At 37.0% G+C, this 20,139-nt stretch overlaps 1 protein-coding gene across 1 annotated transcript in view; it reads left to right on the top strand.

Moving 5' to 3' along the window:
* NPAS3 (neuronal PAS domain protein 3) overlaps nucleotides 1-20,139 on the top strand; it is an 827,327-nt gene that overhangs the window by 230,706 nt on the left and 576,482 nt on the right. The gene's annotated exons all lie outside the window — the stretch shown is intronic.

The raw sequence follows: 20,139 nt of genomic DNA, 5'->3' as shown, positions 1-20,139 counted from the left end.
AGATGTCTGATTAGAAAATATGGCATCCTACCTAGTTATATTTTAGTCAATCCTGCGTTAGGCAAAATAGTGTTTTTGTTTTAACCCCCTTTTAAATTCTTGGAATGAAAAGAATTTTGGAACTGATGGGAGACCTTAGACGCAGCTAGTATATGCCCTTCTCCTCCATATTGCAATAACTGAGGCCCAGGGAGGAGAAGGTCCATGCCTAAGGTTCTGACAGTCTAGTGCACTCTCTATGCTACTTTCTAGAGATCAGTTCTTCCCCATGCTTTGATGAGTATGGGATCCTAATGGAGATGGGGTGTTTACTTGATTATGTGGATTTTTGCCAAAACTCAGGTCATTTTTTTTCTGAGCCAAATCAATCACTGTAGAACAGAGATATGGACAGTGCAGGAAATGGGGGTGAGTGTGTATCCACTTTCCAAAACATCTGAGAGGTTGTAGTTGATGGAAAACCAAAAACTCTGTTACCATTTGCTTTTTTTGGTGATTTCCTTGTGTTTTTCCTCCCTAAGAAGTCAAAAGTACAAAAATTATTCTGGTTAGGTGAAAGTTCCAACTGGGTTCTAGTAACTTGAGGTTTTACCTTTACAAAAAAGTAGCATTAATTTCTCTGCCCTCTTTACATGTTGACTGTACTCTTGAGACTTGGCCTTTCTATCACAAGCAGTGTCACCTCAATTGAAATCTTACCTAAACGTTTGCTACCTTATCTGCTTAACTTGGTAGCTACCACTGCTACTCAGTGGTAGAACTTTCTTTTGAGTAGCATCCTCTGTGGTTTACGTTTTAACCTACTTTACATGTTAATTGTGCAGAGAGAGAGAAGGGAATTAATGACTGTCTCCTATACTTACACCGTTAAAACATATTTTAAGTCTGGTCAAGTTGCTAGTACTTTTTTTCTGGGTTTTGGAGTCTTCTCCTTTGCCATATTTTTCATATATAAAAGTTCTCACTTTGTTTTGGCCCTACATATTTTTATCCAATTTAAGATTCATCTGGAATTTTGTTCTTGACCCATTTTGAAGTATCTCACTTATTTTTCTTAGGATTAACGTTGTGGGTTTTTTTTTTTTTTTTTTTTTTTTTTTTTTTTACTATACACTAGCTTGATATGAAATATATGCCCAAGCTGTTGTGCTGTTGTGTAAAGTAAAACTTACATTGTCAAGGATGCTTTGTGGGTGCCCACTTGGGGACATCCCAGCTGTTAGGGTAGGTAACATCACAGTGATGATCTTAGAAAGGTACATTCTCGCTGTATCACTAAACAGAGGCCCAGAGGGGCAGAAACAAAACAAATATCTATGCTTTTTGCAATAGCATTTAGCTTTAAAAAAGTACAGGCTGGAAGAGAGACATAAGGACCTCCATTCTAGAGGATGACATAGTGAGTGGAAGCAATTATAGCCCAGGCATTTTACAATTATATCCAAAGAGTCTTTATTTAAGGACAAGATAATGTCTTTCTTATTTTAAGACTTTATTACAATCTCTGCTCCTCTAACCTTTAGCTAGCTACAGCCAAGTTACTAGAACATGTCTCTTGACATAAATAGGGTTTTCAAATTTGTTTTCAAGTATTAGTGTTTTAAAATCATGAACTTCACACAATCCCTTTGTGTTACAGGAAGAAAAGTGATCAACACGGGCATTTTCTTCATTTTGCTGTGGAGGAGATGCAAGAATCTGAGTTTTGTACTTATTTGGTCATCTTCTTTTTGTAGTTTCATTTTTTCTTTCGATACCACATCCATTTCTTATCTCTTCATTTTGCAGTAATAGAAGAAGCCTTAACAGTTGCAAGACTACATATTTATATCAGGGTTCAGACTGTGAATTCATTCTTTTCTAGGGAAGCAGAAAGATCATGTAAAAATGGTGACCACATGTTGACAGAATGCATGATTTAACAAAACCAAAGGCAATCATTTCAAAGAAAAATGTTTTATTTTCTGCCAGCAGAGTATAATAGAGAGAAATTGGCTGGTATTATTTTTAAAAATTGCCCAAATCACTGTAGTTAGTGTAAAATTGTCTCTGGAACTATTTCCTGTAAGTTAACCAGACATATGATTGTATCCTTTCTATTTTGAATACTGAAGCTTACATTTCAACTGTCTTGCATGGAGCCTATCAGGTATAATAGCCCTTTGTAAAGGTGCTTCCTTTTCTCTTTCAGTCTCTTCCATTTAGGCCTCATTCACCCCAGACTTAGAATACTTATAGTTTGGGACTCTCTGGAACTTTGAGCTAAATATTATTCGCTAACAAATCAAGACCATGAGCTATTCAAAATGTGCTGCTCCAGCCTGCAAAAGTTCAAGTGAAATTAATGTAAATATTGTTTATGCTATTAAAAATTCTCCACACATTTCAGTTGAAAGGAGATTTCATTTTTATTTAACATGTGGTTCATAGAGCTTGCTGCTTTTTTCTTGGTACTTAATTTCAGACATTACTCACTGGCACCTGCTCATTTTGTTTGCAGGTATAGTAAGTATTATTAACAGCAGATCAGATTTATGTGTCAATGAAAGAATTACGCAGTCTCATATGATTCTAATAGTCACATACCTCTGTGCAAGTCAAAAAGGCACGAGTCACTCAGTGGAGTGTTGGTGGTCCTTTCACTGCCTCGGCCAGTGTTGTTTTCGATGGCTTAATGGGTGTTGGAAGTGATACAGTGGTTGCTTTCAGGTCAGTTGCAGACCAGACCATCCCATAGGATCTAAGCCTATATTTTGGAAGCACTGTGGTGTCAGCTACGCAAACAGATTGAAAAACAGTATAAATATTACCTTGGAGACAGAGAGGAGTATTGCATTTGTGTCTACATGGTGCCAAAAATACTGGTGCTCCCCAGATATAGATTATTGATTGATTTGGACTTAGCCTGATGCTAGAAAGCACCCAACATGTGTTTGTTTATTACTTGATCCAGCTGTTTGACATTCTGTAGGAATGTTCCAGGGTATTGAGCTGTCCGTAGAGTGTGAACAGACATACTTTACAAATGCAAGTTTTGCCATCATTTGAACCTCTCTCACCCACCAGTGAAAAAAAGTTTTAATTTTTGTTTAAAACAGAGCTATAAGTCTCATATAAGCCGTATTCTTTCAGTTTAGACAGCTGATATTCATTATTACCTATAACTCAAGGGTGAGTGTTCTGTGCTTCGCTCTGTCAGTTCTGGAGAAGACCCAGACTTTCTTTTGGAAAAGGGAGATGAGAATATTTCATTGTTATTAATCAGAAATTTCAGCTAAGTGAGTTTTCATGTATCGTCCATGAGTTTAATAACCATGCAACCTCACTCAATCCTACATGAAAGTCTGGTTGCATATTTACCTATTGAAGGCTTTGTGACTGTATTAGATACTAATAGGCCGAACAATGGGGGGGGGGGGGGCGGGGGGTGGAAACACTACTTTAAACCTGTAGGGAAAATGGGCAATAACTTGAATGCACATCAGCCATATTCCCCAGTCATTCACTAATGTTATTTGACAAAACACAAGTGAAAACAGAATCTTAAAGGGGGGAAGATGTCCTAGAAAACAATCCCTTTGTTTTTCAGTTGAGGAACCATGGAGCCAGAGAAATTCAGTGTCTTGTCTGAAATCATACAGCTATTCGTGGCAGAGCTTGGCCCAGCACCCACCCAGGTCTTACCACTTAAAGATCAGTATTTGATTGTAATGAATAACTGTGATTTTCTCAGTCATATTTTTCCTTATATTGAATAGCTTCCTTATGTGGACCACCTGTACCTACCCAATTAACTCTACTTATTTTCCAGATGATCTGTCTTTCAATTGCTTTAGTCTAGACCTGCTTACAAATCACTTTTATACACACATTGGTTCCATCCAGGACCTCACACTGATAGCATGAAGCACTAAGATGATCCCATCCTGGATGGCTCAGTTAGCCTCGTCCTGCCTAGGAATACAAGTATCCTGAGCACAGAGAGGAAGGAAACTCTTTACTTGCCAACAGGAAATCCCTCTCTCGGGTGTACTAGTAGAATTTCCTTGGTACTGACATGTTCCATATGACCTCCACCCCACATCAAGGTCTGTTAGGTTGATGCTTTGAAAGTACACGCTTGGGTGGATCCTCAGCCAAATGTATGCTGTCCCAATGAGGACACACAATACTTGTTGAGCTCATGTGAATGCTGAGCACAGTGACATGGAGGAGAGAGGCATCATTTTTCTTACTCCTGCTTTTCATGCACAAATTGTCCAGGAGTTTATACAAGTTCATTTGTAATGTGCAATATAAAAGACTGAAACTTGATTTTGTGTGTTAAGATCTTTAGTATATAGTATCATGTAAATGAATGCTTCTAGAAATCTTTATGAAATGAGTCAAATTTTCTCTCATTTTCTGCTTGCCATCTCTCTCACAATTTGTACAGAATTTTGTAAAGTCAGGAGTTGTCCTTGTGCAATTGAAGAATTTGGGTTTATTTTTTCTGTAGGCACTGGCTTGATGTTTTTTCCTCTCTTGTCATCATAGTCCAAAGAGAGGTATTGATAACCGTGTATCATGACTGATTAAAAAAAAAATTTCAAAAAGGATTCTAAATGAAAGCTGTAATTTTATATTGGATTTCTAGTGACATGAGCAAATCACTTGCTCTTTGCCCTTATGGATTTTATAATGTCATCAGAGTCTATCAATAAAATTACAGCCTACAGTTGGGCTCACACCATTCCTTACTGTATTGCATATGGGGGGGAGTGCACAAATTGTAGCATGTCTGCCCTGGGATGCACTCCAGCACTGTGTGTGTGTGTGTGTTTGCTTTTTCACTTGAGATCTACTGTACTATCAGTCCCGGAAGCTGCAGCCAAAGAGCAGTTCCTGACTCTTACATAGGAATATTCTCTAGTTTCCACCCGCTGTGAGTGAAATTGACTAGAATTGTGCCATTCTGATCAGTTTCGTAAAGCAGCAGACTCTGCACATGGACATCATGGCTGTCCCTTCCACCTGAGTTGTCAGCCTCCATCCAAGAAGGGAAAGGTTACTACCAGAGACTAGGAGTATACAGTGGTCCCTCAGTATCTGCAGGGCATTGATTCTAGGACACTGCACAGATACCAAAATCTGCAGATGTTCAAGTCCCTTAGTCTTAGTCTTGGTACCTGTGTTTTTCACATCTGTGGATTCAACCAAGCTCATATCGTAAACATAGTAGTACATGATCCACAGTTGGTTGAATCCATGGATTTTGAACCCATGCATACCGAAGGCCAACTGTATAGAAAGGGAGAAGGTCACAGTTGCCCCAATAGTGGAAGCAGATGTGCAAAAATATTGAATATAAACCCATTTTAAAAATAAATTTAAAAAGAAGGCAAAAAAAAACCCATACTCAGAAGCAGAAGAGATTCAACTATAGGAAAACAGTGCTTCCAAAACTTTTATTGAATTTCAGAAGGCCTCTCTAGATGGCTGTCACATTCAGTCATTCCAAAACTTGTAGAGATGTAATAATGCACCTTAATCTGTAGGTGCCCTGCCGTCTTGAATCCTTTCTCTGATCTCTTATATGGTCTCTTTGGAGCATGCCTCTTCCACTTTTTTGTATTTCTGATTACATGTAAACACACAGATCTTGCAAAAGGATACAATAATTATGTGAAGATCTAGGATTCCTCCCTTGAAATATCTCCCCTGTCCCTTATTGTTATGCCTCTATCTGACTTGGAGGAAGGATGTACAGCGATTTAGTGTCCTAAATACAGCTGTTTATGATTAACATAGAGGCTGAACAGGCTCTTGACTTTTCTTTCTCACTCTTGACTTATCTTTCTTCTTCTTGACTCAATTCGCCTCCCTTTGGTACTCACCAGCACCACCGCCAGAGTCTAGAAAGGAAGTGAGACTGTGTTTTGAGAATTTAAGTATTTTTGACAGGGAAGAATTTGTGAGTCAAGATTTGACTGGTGGACGTGGAAGAGTATTTGAATTTCTTTCCCTGCCCTTCCCTTTTTCACTGTACTACCATTCCAAGGACTGGTTTACTGGATAAATTTAATTTCAGTAGCACTACTACTGGGTGTGTTGTTGACTATTTTTAATCATGACTTTTAAGGACATTCAGATCGTCAGCCGCATAATCATTTTTCAACGAACACTTACTGAGGAAATACTGTGCATGCAAGAACTGTCTCAACATTATTATTGCACTAATAACAACCAAGTCTTGTTTAGTACGTACTTTTAAGAAATTGTTAACATAATTTAATCACTAATTTTTCAGGGACTGCACTCTGACTCATTGGAAAAGGGCTATTTTAATTTTTAATAAAAGATTCTTTATACGTGATGCCACCATGGTAAACTGATTGAACTTTCAGTTGTGATTAAATATTTCACTGTGGCTTAAATGTGGTAAATGAATCTATGCACAAATATGCATGAGTTTTTAAAATTTTCTGAGCTACTTTCAATAATAAGTAAATCCTATGAATAATAACTTTATCTAATTTTTCTTATTTATAAAAAATTTGTAAAACAGAGTAAAATAAAGGAGAAATTCTACTACCCAGAGAAAAATTGCTGTTAATAATTGTAGTTTCTTTTCTTCCAGTCTAACTTTCCTTGTTGCCCTTCATTTTATGCCTCTTCTTGATCTCTTCAAAGTCACCTGGCTGCTACAGATCTTCGTATCTCACAACTTTTGTACCCCATAATTAAATACTACTCTCAGGAAAGGCTGTTAATGGCATTAAACCACAATTGCTAACTGCCACAGGCCAAATAAGATCCATAGGAGCCTGCAACAGTTTTATTTTTTAAATGAGATGCCAATAGTTTCACAAAATGGAAGCTTTTATGTTTTAAAAATTTAGATTTCTGGCTTCTTTTAAAAAGGAAGACCTGGAAACTTTGGGTCCACATTCCCAGGTAGTAACAAATGCTTTTTCCTGACTAATGAATGCCCCTTGTTGGTTGTGCAAGTGCTCTCTTCCGGTTTGCCATAGGCCCCACCACTCCCTTTTACCTACTCAGCAGTCAGGTGCAGTTACCATTTATTGTCAGGTTTGCATTGCTTTCTGACACACAGTCCTCTTTATTCACTTGTATAATTTTCTTGCATCTTGCAAGTATTTAAGTTTGTGACCCCTAACTTAAATTCCCTTATATTAGACTAACAATAATTCATAAAGCCAAAAGACCCCCCACTCTTCTTGCGTGTATGAATTTTATGAGAAGAAATATGACTAAATCAAATGAATGATTCTCTGAGAGGGAAATTCTATAGAAGAAAATGAGGGGACAAAAATGAGGGGGAAGAAAACAGTGTTTAAAGGACAATCTTGGCATGTTTCATAAAACGCCAACCTCATCTAATGCTAGTGATGCTCAGATATCAGCTCTAAGGATTTTGGAAGTGTTGAGTAATTGGAGAAGTCATAGCTGACGCAGCCAGATATAGAATTCAATCCCCTAAAAACAGTGGTATGTTTATGTGAGTGTGTGTGTGCGCGCGTGCATGCGTGTGCACATATGTGTGTATTTGAAAAGTGATTCAGGTCCACGGCCATGGGAACATGACAAAGTTGCTCATTGCTCTTGGTGACTCATTGATCTCTACGCTATCTTTGTAACTATGCTGTTGGGAAACACTGCTGTTTTCAGAAGTGAAACTAAAGACTAGGTGATCTTTTGTTGGCTGATAACTCAAAGGGGGACCTAGAGGGAAAATCCTTTACGATGAATATCTCAGTCCAAACAAAATGAAGAGAAATGCAGAGAGAAGATAGAAGGTGAATTTAAGAAAGGGCTCCTGTAGAGTGCCTGTGGGTGGGTAAAGGCAGCAGGCTATCCATTTTGGTCAAGGACCACGTTGGGCTGACAGGTCAGGAGGAAGTGTTCAACCGTATGGTAAGCATTTTGTACTTTTCTGTTATTCAATTATTTCAATATATTCAAGTATTTGGTGGCTTATAGATTCAGAAACTGAGGTTATTTATGGAGACGTGGCAATAGGGGCCAAATGAGAAAATCGCTGGCATCCATTGTCCCATTTCAATTAAGCAGTCTCTTTTACATCAGCTTACAAATCATCATGTGCTTTCCTACATCTGAGAATTCTCTATCAACAGTTTCATCTTACTGTTAAAGTTATGGTAATTATTTGTTCAAAATCAGGAAATTCAATGCTGACTATGAATTAATAAGATAACTCGGTCTTTTTAGTTTCATATGTACTTATATTATGATACAACCTTTTGTTTCTCCATGAGCAGCTTGCAAACTCATGAAATAAACAAGAAAACGTGCCTAATTACTTTATCCTTATTTTGTTTTATATATTTTCAACACTTATTTTATACATTGAAATGTTTCCTATCTCTATCATCCTGTTACGTTAACTAGATTTGGCTTAGCATAACATAACTTGTTGTAGTTCCTCAAAGTCAGATTTTTATGAAAGGACTAAGCATCTGTCAAGGTGTTTCAAAAGAACGTAGGGTCCATGGAGGACTTGGTTTCCAACTGAGTAATGGGAACCTAGAAATAAACAGGCATTTCCTATGTTGTCCCACTTTATAAAGTACCTCAGTGAGATATCATGGCTCCTCAAATTAAATTTTATATTGTAATCCCTGGCACATAAAAACATCTCGGTTGCTGTATATATACATAAATAACTCCATGGAGCCACCCTATCACCAAGGGCCAACACCTATCAAAAGTGGGAAGTATAGCAATCAGTGAAAAAAAGAATGAATGATCCTTGTTATACTAGTTTGGTCAGTGCTAGAGAGCTTAATAGAGATCTCAAGATATCATCAATTGTGGCAACTTCTTAACCTAAACTTGAGTCAGGATCTGAGAATATGCTTCACTTCACTTTATGCAATATTTTGTGTGTTTGTCTGTTTTCTCCTTGGTAAGAATTTACAGCTGCAACAGGTTTTGTCAAGGGGTTAGTGACACACGGAAAACGTCAGTCACAAAATGGGAGCACACTCTATCCCTAACTAAGCAGGTAGCATACTGTACACGGGGCAAAGCACTGCTTTTGGGTTTAGAGGGACCACAAAGGACACAGGAACCCAAGCTATGTGGCTCAAGGACTCAGTCATCTGGTTGGAGACCTTTGTGGGATAACTTGAGGAGGGATGGAGACATCTTCCAGCTGTGCCAATTCCAGTTCTCTTTTAGAGGAATGACCAAGCCAAGCATTTCCTCCAAATATTTTCCAGACCCTACTATTGCAAGAAATGGTGACAGGATGGCAGTTGATAGCGCTATCGGGTAAACCATTTATTAAATGAAAAATACTTTGAACATCAAGGCACTTCGGAGGCTCAACTTGGACTCCATAAAATTACATTTTTGTTTTTTCGAAAAGTGATTTTATAGTTAAAAAAAATGTTTATTGAAGAAACTTCAGAAAATAGAGTTAACCTCCACCCCACACACACACAAAGAATTTTTGTCATGTAGAAATAACCAGTCTTAACGTTTTGGTTTATGGGAAATTACTTCAGATTTGGATATATTTTATTTCTATGTCTATCTGTATAGACATATAGCTATATAGTTGTTTGATCCCATTGCACATGCTGCTTTATAGCTTAACATAATTTTTTTGTAAATTTTGAAAAGTTTTTGTAAATTTTGTAAAAATTTTTCCAAGGCATCCTTGTTCAATATCTTGAGAATATTTCATAATTTGTATGTAAATTTTATTTATCAAAGAGGCGGTGAATATTCTTCTACTAATATATTCACATCCTAAGTCAGGTTGGGCCAAAAGAGGACAAATTTCTAAGCCTTTGGATGTGTATTTTCCAGAGTGTTCTCTCGAAATTGTAACAGTTTACACCACCAGCAACCATACACTATGCTTTTGGAATCTTGATGAGAGGTTAAGTAAAAATATATGTCTTAAAAAAACAGTCAGATAGGTGAGGGTTAGAGTATATAGTCTCTTAAGACTGATGGACCTGTATTCTCAGTTGTAGTGTTTGAGTGACTATTTTCCTTAATTATCTCATTTTCACAAAAGAATGTGGGTGGTGAGAGTACACTGGTGTGTTCATTGATGTCAAGTAAAAGCATGTGCTGTGTTGGCAGTGTTCACATGACCATAACTTTCGTTTTTCATGCTTAAACATTCTTCAGACTTCTCAAAGCATGCTCTCTCCTTTCCAAGTTTCTCCCATCAAGCTTGAGAGTTTTCAAAAGCTTTCTTCCACTTATTTGTGCTTTCAAAGGTGTTTGAAATCATGCTTAAAAAAAATTCAAGGAAAAAAGGAATTTTCCCTCTAGAAAAGGTCATTTGAATTTGAATTCCAAAGCAATTTAGTTGGGACTTACAGCAATGAACAGCAAATCTATCTACTCCAAATTGGAATGTGTTTGTAAGCTTGAAAAATAGAGGTTTTATTCATTAAGGAATTGATGTTTTCATAACAATTATTATGGAATTTATGTGGGTGATTATAAATTAAATAAAACTTGATCCGTGACTTCATTGTCATGTAAATACGATAGGGAAAGGGGAGTTCTGAGGACTTGATTCCTGTAGAGCAGGGGGTGCAGTGGTGAGAAGGACGTACTTGAGTCATCCTGTCAAGGTTCAAACCCCCGCTCCAGCCGTCTTGCCCTTCTGCGCTTTGATCTTATTTGTGAGATGAGAGTCAATAGCACTTCCAGGGTGACCAACTGTCCTGGGTTGCCCTGGACTGTCCTGCTTTTGACACTGAAAGTCCAGAATCCAGGGAAAGTCCTCCCTGAGACAAGATAATGCTCAGTTTCCAGAGATCCGTTTGAAAAGTAGAAGGGAAAGTACAAAACCGACACAGAGGTCCCCAAAACGGGCTGAAAGCAACACTGCTTTTAGTGTCAAATGTATCCAGCACAGATCATCTGCCTTCCATAGATGCTGTTACTTTTTACCCCTCATTGCTGATACTGGCAAACATGAATTAAATGAGATAATGTTTAAAACATCTAGACTCTGGCTGAAATATAGTAAGCATTCAAAGATGTTAGCTTTTATTATTATTATCTTAAGGTCCATGCTGTTCTTTGGTGGTACTGGATAATCTTAAAAGGCAGAAACAACCTGTGTACATTTCTCCTGTTGATATTATGAAAATTAGTACCGTGGTTCCCTTGGAGTGGTAGAAATTTCAGCTATTTCCCTTGGGATGGTCAGTGAAACGTCCTGCAATCACAGGGTGCCCACCATTCCCTCTCCTCTTGCCCTTCGGCAGAGATGTTCTGACCCTTTCGAATATTTAGCAATAGACTTTCCTCTCAATGTGTGCTCACGACTCCTGTTACTGTTAATGGAAGTTACACATGTGTGCTCACCAGGATGAGAAAGCCTTTATCCCATGTCGGGCAAAGACCCGTGATCCTGAATCTCTTTCTAAACTTCAGACCTGAAGAGAGCAGTGCAGGGAATTGCTGCTTTCTCACTATATTAGCTTCTTCAATTTCCTTTTAATTGGACCCAGATTCTACAACCCAGATTCTTGTAACTTCAGGGGAATGAACAATACAAATTAAGATCTGGATGCTTTCCAGGAAGGGCTCAGCTCAAAGAACACTTTTTTTTTTTCTTTTAACACAGTTGTGGCTATTCACAAATCGCATGCAGTCACCTAATGAGTCCATATTTGCTTCTGAGGTTTCACATTTGCACACTACACTGCAGAGAAAGTAAGTGGAGTGTTCACCCGCCTCTGGTGTGAGCTGACTGATTGAATGTACAGGACAGATAAATATGAGAATAGTCAAAATTCTAAACCAGTAGCACAGAACCTTTAAATACGCTACCTTCCCCTTGTTCAGGACATTCATTTCTCCCCAAGAATTCTTTTTAATGTATAAGACTTCAATTTATGTTTAAGAACTAGTAAACGATAGCAGTTTGACAGCCATTCACACTTAATTCTGTGCATTAAACCAACAGCATTCTTTTCCACAAACATCCATTGTTAGGACAATACTCTCAGACAGAATTTATGAGAAATGGAATTATGTTACCAAGGAGATAGCATTTACTATAATGAAGAGTAGATCCTAGAAAATGGCCCCTTTTACAGCAGCTCAGAGCAGAGCCACAAAAGCAATTGATTGGTCTTGGCATTTAGTCTTATATCAGCTGTGTCATCCATAGCTTCAGGAGTGAGAACACTAATCTAAAGTGACATTTCTGTTCTGGCGGGCTTTTCTGCCCTGATGAAAGCAATTACTTCATTCCTAAATGATAATTTGCAGGAGTTTCAACCACTTTAATTGATAATTTTTTTTCTGTTCTGAGTTCAATTGTGAAGTGATTAGCTGATTTGGTAAATAGAAATTTAAGGTGTGAAATATACAAGTTGCCCCAAGGTAAAGTGCTGTTTATTGGGTGGGGAGAAATTACTTGGTAAAGCTGCAGTTCTTCCATTATTATGGAACTGCCAGTTGTATAGCTTCAAGTTCTGGGGGAAAATGAAGAACAAAACACTTTGATTCATGAGGGTTTTGGCGGACACCAAAGCATACAATGAATAGTTTGGTCTTGCTGTGGTTCATTCAAGGGTTATTTGAATCAAGGTGAACATTGGTTGAAAAGGATTGCGCAGACCTCTGAGCTTTCTTTCTTACTATTCTAATGACTCATTCTGGAATTAAATCCTCTTATTTAAAGTGTTAAGAATAAAAATGCTCATTGGCTAAAACCAATTAATTTAATTATTAAGTTCAAACATACACAAGGCATTTTCTGAAGATGAGGAAAGGCGTTCAGTTGAATGGCTTTAATTACTCTTTTGATCTATTTTACCACATGTCAAAAATAGGTCATAATTATTCAATCAGAATATATCTCAGTTTAAAAATTTTAAGGATGCGTCTTGGTTCTGATACTTTATCCAAGGCTTAGCAGTTACAGATGTTTTTGACATTTTTTTAAGCAATCAATTTCATGTTATTTTCTTGCATAAGGAGAAATAATGATCATTTCACATGTTAAATGAGAAAAATAAGGCAAGAATGAAGGTCAAACTGATTTACCACATCAAACAGTCTTTGTCAGCCAAGCTTAATATATCCTGAGTTTGTGGAACAAATGAAATTTTGCTGCTATGTTACACTTTGCTTCCAAACAACTATTACAACTGGTTTTATATATTGTGTGAGCATCAGACCATCAAACAGTGCATCTTTACTGACGTGTTGCTGCAGAGATGATCTACAGCAGCAATCTGCCATTTATATAAGGGCAAAATGTGCATCTATATTTAGTTGTGAAATTGGCCTATTATACTCTTGATGTTTACAGAGGCTAACATAAATTAATGATGACAGCTATGAGCAGTGCATTAGTTAAGCAGCAGAGTTCTTACCTTGAACTTGAAGGTTCCAGTTTTAACTTCCAGCATATACTACACTGCTTTCTTCACACATTAAAGGAAGGTTTCTGAAATTATTACCTTTTCTTGGAGAGCATTAAAAGACTTCAATTTGTGAGCTCTGTTGTGCATAATCCTACCAGATAATAGTTGTTTGTGTATTTCTCAATTATATTACCTTGTAAGAAAGCTGATATTTGTAATCAGGGGAAAAGAATACTCCTGAAAGACTTTTTTCCTTGCAGCAGGCTGATTTGATTGACTTTGAACTCTATGGGATGTCAATGTGTGGTGGGCTGTTTTATCAGAAGTAATGAAGGAAGGGCGAGCAGGGCTTATAGAATCTTTGCTGTACTTTTTCCCTGGGAAACCTCCTCATTCAGCTCATGTCAGGGCAGGTGTAGTAGTGGAGTAACTATAGATTTCATCGTTAACTATGACCAGAGATCTGACAAGTATGCAGGTGTTCAAAGGTTCATGAGTTAAAATGCTGAAGCCTTTGATGAATTTTTGATGGCTGCATTTTTAATACAGGTCGACCTTCTTCCTTTGAGGCTGCCTGCCAGATTAATTGATAAATAGTAGAAGTCTGTAATGCTGACTTCTCCTAAGCAAAACAAGTAGGAAAATCCATAGAAACCTGCCTGTCTGGCTCCTTAGAAGTACTTTAAAAGGTAAAATTTCAAGTGGTTTTGACCCTACCTTTCCTTTCTCCTACAGCTTGATGACCAAAACCTGCCCTATTCTTTTATAAAGACTTGGTATTGTATTCTAAAAGTTTACATGAAGGTGTTAAAATGGAGGCTTAGAGGATTTTCATGTAGAGAGAGTGTGGATCTTTCGATTATGTCAATATCAGAAGCTATTCCACAAATATAAATTAGAAAAAAAAACACTGATAAAAATCTGGCTATGAAGAAGTCATTGGAGAGGAAGAAACATTTGATTAAGTTGACTTCTGTTGTTCCTGTGTGACAATTATTACTTTTGCTCTTTGTTTTTCTCTGTAGATCTCCAGCTGTATTATTTCCATAATCATTATAACCATTTCTGTGAAGTAGGAAACCAAAGTAATCAATTTTGCAAAGCTAAATTTGACCAGCCACAAAGGATAACTTACCTCTTTTAGTTTAATGAGTCATCAAATCCAAAGTTATGTTTTTTCCACTGTGAACAAGTGGCCCAGTAAACAAGTGACACCCTCATCCAGCTCCATGGCAGCTTCAGAGAGATTGCAAATCCTGAGTAAATGTCATAATATTAGTTTTGTGATAGTGACAATGCCTGTTCTTTACCTTTTTGGAGAGCTTAGGAGGGTGGGTTATTATCTTTTGCTTGTTTCTGGTTCGAGTAGAATTTCATGATTCAGCCTTGCCCCCAATGTGGAGGCCCCAGCAGCAAATCCCGCTACACTTCCACACTTCCACACTTCCCCCCAGCACCAGATGTTCTGGGTGAGCTCTCCATGGTCCTGGATTTGGGGCTTTGCCTGACATCAGGGAGAACTTTTGGATTTGTGATATTTTGAAAAAGATCATCTTCTTGCTAGGAGTACACATTTACTCTTTCTGACTAATAATTATCATTGCAATTTTGAAGTCTTCCGTAGAAGTTTTCACAATCTTCCTGAGTAATCCATTTCCTTAATACCTGTTTGGATGTTCATTTTTATATATAAACAAAATTGCTTGTCTTGAAATTACTTTAGCAAATTAAAAAGTGGCCACTTATTATTCCTAGTACGGAAAACATTTATTTATAAGCCTTTAATCTTCCATTAATAAAACATAGGTTTTTTTTATTTGAACAACTCATTAGGTATACCTGTGGTATACAGCAGATAGACCATAGGCATAAGGAGGACTATGATGAGAAATCAATATCTCTGCAATAAAGGAGTTTTATTTCACTTAAATATACAATGTGATATGTTAAAACTGGTAAATATAAATCATATTGATGAGAACAGAGTGTACATTATAAATGAGCATTATTGACCTTGAAGCATAGAACAATCAATGTGAAGTGAGCTTAGGTTTCCATTTAACACATCTTATACAATCTTACTGTGTGCCAGGCACCATTGTCAATATTTTATAAAAGTTAACTTAATTCCAACAAGAACCTTATGAAGCAGATGGTATTATCATCCTATTTCACAGATGAGAGAAATTGAGGTAAAATAAGTTAACTAATTGGCTGAAGTTTACATAATTAGCAAGTCACAGAGCCAGGATTTAAATGCAGGCAGTCTGGCTCCACAGTCCGTGCACTTAACCTCTACCCTCTGCTAGTGTGGATGGCATGCTGAGAGGGGCATCAGACAGAACTTAAAGAAACTAATAATCACGATTTGAGAGAACATGGAAGGAGTTTAATAAATGTGCAGTTTTAAGGTTGTCGCCAAGCGAAAGTTAGGCCTTTGATTTTATTTCCCTTGGTTTGATTTCTACTGTCACTACATGGGAAGTTAAATTCACTAAAGTGAAGGTCGTAAATGGCAGTAGGGAAAGGGGTTTGAGAGTCCAATGAAGAAAAGAAACAGGTGTTTAGAATTAAACTAACTAGAGTCAAAGAAATGTGGTAGAAAAGAAGCTTGGTTAAAGAAAATTACGAAGAATTATGGAGAAATAGCATGGTAATCAGATGTGGTACTAACAGTTGGACTTTTATCCCAGATGAGTTTTTGTAATTATAATAATAATAATTAATGCTTATATAATGTTCACAATATGGTAGGCATTTAGCACTTTATATATATTAGCTCAATTACTCCTCTCTAGAATATTATGCAGTACATATTATTATAATATCCCTTTTCCAGATGAGGAAACTGAGGCCAAAGAGGTTGAGAGACCTACCTGAGGTTGCCCAGCTGGTAACTGTGTGATGATATGAATACCTACAATATGGCTACAGAGCCCACACTCCTAACCCCTGGGCTTCCAAGAAAGTCAAGGATGGGTTCACTATATTTTGGGCATCCCTACATCTTTCCAACTTCTTAAAATTCTTCTCTGTCATAAAACTCTGAAGTAGACTCTACCACATTTAGAGTTTACAAACTATCTTAATTGTTAAAATCTAGAATTGTCCAAGGGTTTTATTGCTTTATAGTCTACAGTATGCTACTATGAAAATGATCATATGAGCCATTGCCATGGTGCCAGGAGATTTGCCAAATATGCCTTGTTTGTCATCCTCATGTTACCAGATGATAAAATTGAGGTTCGGCTTTGTGACTTAGGATCACACTGTGTGCAAATGACCAAGGCGGGTCTTCTAACTCCTTCACCAGGACTCTTTCCACAAAACATGCAACTTGTCAAAGGAACTTGAAATACATGAGAGGATTTTAAAAAAATCACTTTACATTTAACAGGCGCTGTCCTCTAAATCTTCATTACTAGTAAAAAATTTTTGATTGCCTGTTATCTATGCTTTAAAGGTATAACTTTAGAAACTTGTAAAAATTGTTCAAAGTGTTGAATGGAAACATACATTAATATATATTTAATATATATATCAAATAATATATAATGATCCTTAATTTATAAGAATAAATTAATTCTGCCAACATCAATGACAAAAAGAGGGGGAATCCAACTTTATAAGCCTTGTAAGAGGAAATTCTAGACATTATACTATTACTCTTTTGGTTGGGGTAATGGACCCCTTTTGAGAATATGAAAATAATTTACTATCACTCCAAAAATATACACGTATACACATATTTTTGCATATGATTTTCGGATACGTAAATATGTATGTGTGTTTTGAAATAGTTGTTGATTTCATTGTTTTTTGGTGGTAGTGGTAATTATTAGTGAGATGATAATATCATCGTCAAAGAGAGTTGAAATTTTGATTTGCAGAGGATTAATGAAGAGACCCTTTTTCCTGCTTTTCAGAGTTTCAGTGGAAGAACATTAGAGCAGTGAGGAGTTTGGGTCCCAGAGAGTAACTTATTGTGAATCTGAAGTTTAATCATATTTTAGATGGCAGAGATCAGCACCATAACATTTACACACGTGCAACCAATCCATTCTTTCTTTAGTATTCTAGAAATCCAACCATAATTTTTTTGGTCTAGAACAGAATGTATAAATACAAAATTCACTTTAGATTTTAATGTTGTCCTTAATTCAATTTGAGAATTGCTTATAACTAGTCTCTACTTCACAAAAGCATGTGAAAGATTAATCCACAATCTGTCATTGTCTTAAGGTCTTTGGCTTCGTCTATTCTATCAGTATGTCCACAACCTTTACAATCCTTTGACTGTATATCATCCTATTGCCATCAAAACCAATTACTACATATTACAGACAGTGCTATCATTCTGAAAGTCTTCTGAACTATGGTGTCTGCATAATGATGAGATGTGGGAGTCATGGAAACTCTTTGTTATTAAGATTATGGCCAATAAGATTACTTCAGTAGGGTAACACAGTGTGTGTGAGAGTTTAAAAAAAAAGGGGGTGGGGTGGGGAGAGTGAAGAAGAGAAAAACAATAAGGAGGTGGGGCAGGAACACACAAAGAAAGTTCTGTCCAGTGGTATTTTAGAAAAGTCACGGTCAGAAGGCACTGTTTAGGCAAGGCATCCAAAGGCATTAGTGTCCATGTATGGACTTCCTTCCCTGAGAGGATATAGAAAGCCATCTCCCCTCTACCTAGCCTGTAGAGCCTATTTGGTTGTTCCCTGTGATCTTGGGATTTGCCTCACCATAGGACTAGGAAAAACTTGTCCTATCAGAAGGCACTGTTTAGGCAAGGCATCCAAAGGCATTAGTGTCCATGTATGGACTTCCTTCCCTGAGAGGATATAGAAAGCCATCTCCCCTCTACCTAGCCTGTAGAGCCTATTTGGTTGTTCCCTGTGATCTTGGGATTTGCCTCACCATAGGACTAGTTTTTCCTTAGATTATTGATAAGACTATGCATTAATATCAATTTCAGAATAATTGCCTAGTCCTCTACTTGCTTCAGTTGAATAGAGAAATTCCTAGTATGAATATTAGTAATATTAATTTAATAACAAATAAGTCCATTTGTGATCATTTGAGTGACATATATTAAAGAAAGTTACATATAATATCCATGTAAAACTACCTTCAAAATTGGCCTCCCAAATTATTAGCCAATTGTAAAATGAGTTCCTGCTCCATTATTGACTAAATGGCATGTTTTATTTGGCTTGCATGATTTAAAAAAAACTTTAGTTAGTTAACATATTAAAATTGGGAAATACCATGTAAAAATTCAGACTTTGTACTCCAGCAATCTGGCAATACCAGGAATCGGGCAGTACCAGGCATGCCTTCTCCCAAAGCAACAGTCAGCTGAACCTGGTGCTGTTTTTTGCCTGGGCGGTTGTCCTCCAGTATAGTCACCATCAGGCCTCTGCACTCATTGACATTGCCCACCTTAACCCTGCAAGCCCTTGAGTTTGCAACCCCTGATCGAGAGCTCCATCATAGTCACTTACTGGACCAAAAAAAAAAAAATTGTTGTAAGTTCAGCCCACCTTTTGGCATAGTATTCCATTACAAGAACACAAAAAGAGCAAAGCACTGAACTTGAACCACTGCACTCTACAAGTGGGAGAGAAAACATGTCAAAAGATGTAGTTCTTTTGGCACAGCTGACTTAAATGGTGTTAGATTGCTTTTATTATATACAGGGAAGAATACCAAATCATTCTTTTATCCTAAGATGTTAACCTGGAATCTGGTTATACTTTGTCAGATTTTAAGGCATCTCTCACTTTATTTACATAGTTTTCAATAAGTGAAAATTGAGCATTTATGGAATTGGAGGCTAGCCAAGATATTGGGAAATAAGTGGCATAACATATCTTTTCCTTGTAAATTAGCGATATTTCTGCCTGAAGTTATCACCTGAGACATCAAGAGACAAAAGTTTGTCACCTGAGACTGCTGTGACTCTGAAAATGATAGCATTAACTTGTCTAGTTCTGAGAAATACATTACAGTCATGCATTGCTTAATGACAGGGATACATTCTGAGACATGTGTCGTTAGGCAATTTTGTTATTGTGCAAACATGGTAGAGTGTACTTACACAAACCTAGCTGGTATAGCCTAGTATGCACCTAGGCTACATGGTACTAATCTTATGGGACCACCATTGTATATGCAGTCTGTCATTGACCGAAACATCATGTGGCACATGAGTGTAGTTAGCGAATATAGAATATTTTATTAATAGAGTGAAATTGATTGGGGTATTAGCTTAGCAAGTATTTGACCAGAGCATTATGGGATTACTTAAATTACTAGATATTCAATAAGATATTTTGAGTGTATGCAGTGAATTCAGTGTTTCTACCATGACCAATATCAGGTATGCTATAATGTAATATGGAATGTTATTGTCCGTATTATATTAATAGAGATTGGAACCACACTGCTGAACTTATTTTGACCTATTACTCTGGGTCTTGATTCCTTCCTTGTTTCTCTCTTTCTTGTTATTTTATAATGGGAAAGCAGAATGCTAAATTCAAAGATTTAAAATCCCTTCAGAGTTCAATAAAATGTATACTTGCAAATGATTTTAATAGTACCTTGGTACTGTAAATATTGCTCAAATACTTATCATTAGGGCCTGATTTTTGAATTTATTTTTTGTCAGACACAAAACAGAGCAATTCAAAGTAGGTGGAATTCTCCTGTCAGATGCTCACACACAACTTCTTGCACTAGAATCTGCCCTCAG

This window comes from Ceratotherium simum, chromosome 3 (genome assembly GCF_057802395.1).
Source record: "Ceratotherium simum simum isolate JZ-2026a chromosome 3, ASM5780239v1, whole genome shotgun sequence".
Classification (NCBI taxonomy): domain Eukaryota; kingdom Metazoa; phylum Chordata; class Mammalia; order Perissodactyla; family Rhinocerotidae; genus Ceratotherium; species Ceratotherium simum.
The sequence above is the reverse complement of the archived record's forward strand: the minus strand, read 5'-3'. Positions and strand labels throughout refer to the sequence as shown.